At 44.3% G+C, this 5,022-nt stretch overlaps 1 non-coding gene across 1 annotated transcript; it reads right to left on the bottom strand.

Moving 5' to 3' along the window:
- Positions 1-505: 505 nt before the first annotated feature.
- LOC120276621 lies at positions 506-612 on the bottom strand. The gene has a single exon (XR_005541332.1). It is a non-coding gene; the product is annotated as a small nucleolar RNA R71 (small nucleolar RNA).
- Between the last annotated feature and the right edge of the window lie 4,410 nt (positions 613-5,022).

Raw genomic sequence — 5,022 nt, 5'->3', positions numbered from 1 at the left:
TTCGATATTAATTGAAAGTGATCCCGAACTTGAATGTACACTCAGAAGAAGTGGAAAAGAACCTGTGCAAGAACCGTCCAATCTAGCTGAAGGGGAAGTTGAAGGATGTGACAACATGGCAGAACAGAATAAACAATAGAGAACACTTTCTAATTACACCAGACCATCAGTACTGGGGACACAATCTAGCATTGTGCGAAAAACGATCACAGTTCAGAATTTTGAGCTAAAGCCGGCATTGATCAACATGTTACAGCAGTCTGCACAGTTCAACAGTTTGGCAGATGAGGATCCAAACAGTCACATAGAGAATTTCTTGGAAGTGTGTGATATGCTCAAGATTAATGGTGTTACGGATGATGCCATCAAGTTGAGAGCCTTCCCATTTTCCTTGAAGGGGAGAGCGAAGCAGTGGCTACACTCATTATCTAGAGCATCGATCACTACATGGAAGGAGATGGTAAAAGCTTTTCTTGCCCGATATTTCCCTCCTGGAAAATCTGTAAAGCTTAGGAATGAGATTCCATCCTTTGTGAAAATGGAATTGGAGTCTCTATTTAATACATGGGAAAGGTTCAAGGAACTCCTAAAAAAATGTCCTCAACATGGGTTTCCAGAGTGGATGATCATTCAGACTTTTTACAATGGTTTGAACTAAAGTACAAGATAGTTACTTGATGCAGCGGCAGGAGGTACCTTAGGTAGCATGACCCCAAGAGAAGCCCAGCAATTAATTGAAGAAATGAGGTTGAACAGCTAGCAATGGAATGCTAGGGAGAAGAAGAAAAAGGGTGGCATACATGAGATCGATGCGGTTATATCGTTGGAGGCCCAAGTGGAAGCATTGAGTAAGAAGTTGGACACCCTTACTTCTCCAAGATTGGTGGTCGTAACAAGTTGTGATGGATATGGAGGGGGACATACCCCATCCTATTACCCGATAGCCATTGGAGGTACACCCTCTATTGAGCAAGTTAACTATGTGGGTAATGCAATGAGAAACCAAGGCAATCCTTATAGCAATACCTACAATCCAGGTTGGAGGGACTACCCTATTTTCTCATGGAACAACCAAGGGTAACATAAGGCCAACGCACCACTGGGTTTTCAACAACAACAAGAACCGAACATGGAGAATAGAGTTTCAAGCTTGTAGACCCGGATGTCCGATCTAGAGAAAGCCTTGACCCGATTTATGGAATCATCGGATACACGGTTCCAATCGGTCGAGGCTATACTTCGTAACCATACTACTTCATTGCATAATTTAGAAAATCAAGTGGGGCAAATCACGAAGTCTCTATCGAAGAGACCACAAGGAAGGTTGTAAAGCGATACCAAGACTAATCCAAGAGATCATGTGAAGGCGAACACTTTAAGAAGTGGTCGTGAGGTTGAGGGTAGGCTTCCAAATGAGAAGACCAATGTTGAAGCACCTGAGGTTAAGGAGAGAGCCAACAAAGAAAAGGAGGTGGCACCCCCACCTTACAAGACAAGAATCCTTTATCCTTCAAGATTAAAGAAAACCCAAAATAATGAGCAATATAAGAAGTTCTTGGGTCTATTTAAGAAATTGTACATCAACATTCCTTTTGTAGAGGCGTTGTCTCAAATGCCTCGGTATGCTAAATTCTTGAAATATCTTTTGACCAATAAGAGGAAGTTGGAAGAGAATGCATCGGTGATCTTAGATGCCTCTTGTTCGGCGGTGTTGCAAAAGAATATGCCGAACAAGAAGAAAGACCCCGGAAGCTTTGTGATACCATGCAACATTGGCAATATGGGTGAAGAGATGGTATTGGCGGATTCAGGGGCTAGTATCAATGTCATGCCATATTATTTCTTTCAGAAGTTAGGCTTGGGAGAGCCTAGGCCCACTCGGATGACTTTACAATTAGCGGACCGAACGGTGGGACATCCGAGGGGCATTATTGAAGACATACTCATCAAGATGGATAAGTACATATTTCTTGTAGACATCATAGTGTTAGATGTCGATGAGGATGCAAATGTTCCTTTGATACTTGGTAGGCTATTCTTGCGCACTTTCAAGGCATTAATCGATATAGATGGCGGGGAGTTGATACTGAGGATTGGAGATGACAAAGTCACATACCGACTCACTAAAGCCCATGCGACATTCTCTTGACTTTGATGATACTCTCTATTTCCTTGACACTACCGATGAACTAATTGATGAATATGTGCAGGAAATGTTGAATCAGGACCCGTATGAGGGGTTGCTAGACCAAGAGGAGGATAAAGAAGAAGTAATGATGCTTGGTCTAGAAGAGAAAGTACCATCTACACCCGGGGATTTTAAAGATGGTGCTCCAAAAGATGAAGCGGGCAAGGAGACGCCACAAGAAATGCCCGAAGGCTGTTGGGGATGTGCAAGAATGGAACAAGATTGATGAACCCTTGTTAGGTGGTACCAAGCTCGATAACTCTCCCTCTACCTTCAAGAGACTATGTTCATCATGCTTCCAAGTCATGGGTAAGAGGGAAACGTTCATCTATGAGCCCCTGTGAGGTAAGAAGAGGTACGTCAAGCTGAGTGATGTTAAACAAGCGCTTCATGGGAGGCAACCCAAGTCTTTACTGCTTTTTCTAGCTTTTAGTTTAGTGTTTGCATGAATAAGGCTTTGAGTGTTTGGTGCCCTAATTTTTATATGTTATTGCTGCGATTTTCTCATGGATCTTTGGTGCATGTTGTGTTTTAAATGTGTGTGATGAAGAATCTTGGTCATTTAAGAGTGTTTTTCGTGTTTTCTCTGGTTAAAATTGCATTTTTAGACAGGCTCTGAGTGTATATTTGTGGTCAGGAATTTTTTGCAGAGCCTGCGAAGTTTTCTAAGTATCCAGAGAAAAGACATGCCCGTGTGGAATTTCTGCACGGGCGTGCATTTTCTTTCAGAGCTCATCCAGAGACGGCACAGGGCCGTGGACTCGCCCCATCTAAACAACCTTATGAATTTCACACGCCTATGGGTAATTTCTGCAAGGGTGTGTGTCATCCTACAAAGACTGAGAATTTTTCTCGAGATAATATAGAGGCGTGGACTTGCCCCTGTGGATGACCTAGTGACAAACGCACTGGCGTGGGTAATTTCCACATGCCCTTGCGGATCTTTACAGAAGAGGTCTCCTCCATCCTGAGAATACACAGAGGCATGCGTCTTCCCCTGTGAACTGGCCCTCTGAAGTTCCACGGCCGTGTGGAATTTCCGCACGGGCATGGGAAACACTTAGAGAATTCTCTCGGTTGGACAGAGGAGCCACGGGGCGTGGAGATGCCCCTGTGGGTCGGGTGTGCGTCTACCCCTGTGGAGCTCTCCAATGGAGTCACACAGGCGTGGGTAATTTCCACACGCCTGTGTGGATGCGCAGAATTCCAAGAGATGCGGGTTTTTCTTTAAAATCTCTTTGCGTTTATTTATTTTTTTTTTACACCTTCAATCTCTCAGAGAACACCTATAATCACTTCCCCGACCTCTTACCATCGATCTAGTAAGGTTTTATACGAGTTTCCCGGCTGATTTTCGAAGTTTTCATCTTTCCCTCATCGGTAAACCTTCTTTCTCTTTTCTCTTAGCTATACTTGATGTTAATGGTTAAAAAATGGTGAATGTTGTTTCCTTCCTATGATAAAATGATCTATGCATGCTTAGAGTGAGTGTAGAAACAAAATTTTCAGTGTATTTTTGGAATTTGGATGAGTAGTCATGTGGTTTTCATACCCCGCGAATCCACATGGCCGTGAGGAATTTCCACACGATCGTGTGGATTCCTGCAGTATTATTTCATGAGTTTCTTGAAGGTTCTTTCTTTAATTTTTGCAGATATGGCACCTCGATCGAAGAAGTAAGAGGGTAAGCGTCCTAGGGAGACTTCACCTGGGTAGGAGCATATCGAGTTCTCGAATCCCGAATACCAAACTCGATTTGAGCGGTTATCGAGACTCAGGTTTGGCCAGTCTCATTTCGTGGACTTGACTCCATTGGGAGAGGTTCAGCGAGGAGATGAGCTCGTAGATGAGATAGACGAGCTATTAGCCGTGGGGAGCTGGAAGAGGTTATTGACGATTCAAGAGCCAGTTTTTCGCACATTGACATTGGAGGTATTAGCATCTTTCGAGTTCGACCAGTCGTATGGGAAGATTCGATATCATTGATGTCATATAGTTTAGAGCATTTGGATGCCAGTTTATCATAAGTATCACTAAGTTTTTGATTCATATGGGTTTGTATGATGAGACATACAAATATACAGAGGAGTATGAACACTTGCCGACGGATTACCCCAGCACCCTGACCCCGCAGCAAGCATACCGAGCCTTATGTAGACAGGGACAGTATGAATCGGGAGTGTCTAAGGCCTTTTGTTCGTCCCAATCGAGTTACAGATACTTATACTCCGTCATTAGTAGATCTGTGAATGGCCGAGGCGACAACACAAGTGTTTTGAGCCCGCAGAACTTACTTTATTTATATTCCATGGCCCGGAACGTGCCGATTCACCTGGGACACATAGTGGCAGACTTCCTAAGGCAACAAGGCCAGTATGCGAGAGTTGGAGTATTATTCACTGGCCCCTACATCACTAGACTCATCTTGGGGATGTGCCTTTTGGATGCTATCCAAGGTACCGAAAGGATAGTCCTCCCCTCTCTTCTTGGACTTGATACGAATAGGATAATGGGATTAGTACGCAGATATGGGCCTGGAGAATACATTCTGGCTACGCCTATCCTAGAGACCGCTGAGGGCGGGGCAGATGCAGTAGAGGGCTCACGGCAAGTTCCTGAGCCTCAGTTGACACCGATGGAGACTGGGCACCCCTTACAGCATTGGAGACACCCTAGCGCCCAGTACACATTCATACTTCTTCTCGAGCCCATGATCATTTTGAGAGCCTTGAGAGTGTTGCAGGTGTGCTTTTGACCAAGATCGCTGAGGTTTGGGCTACATAGGTTACATAGTACACAGGGATGATGGCGCGTCTTGACACCATATTGCAGTT

The sequence above is a fragment of the Dioscorea cayenensis genome, chromosome 14, assembly GCF_009730915.1.
Source record: "Dioscorea cayenensis subsp. rotundata cultivar TDr96_F1 chromosome 14, TDr96_F1_v2_PseudoChromosome.rev07_lg8_w22 25.fasta, whole genome shotgun sequence".
Classification (NCBI taxonomy): Eukaryota; Viridiplantae; Streptophyta; class Magnoliopsida; order Dioscoreales; family Dioscoreaceae; genus Dioscorea; species Dioscorea cayenensis.
The sequence above is the reverse complement of the archived record's forward strand: the minus strand, read 5'-3'. Positions and strand labels throughout refer to the sequence as shown.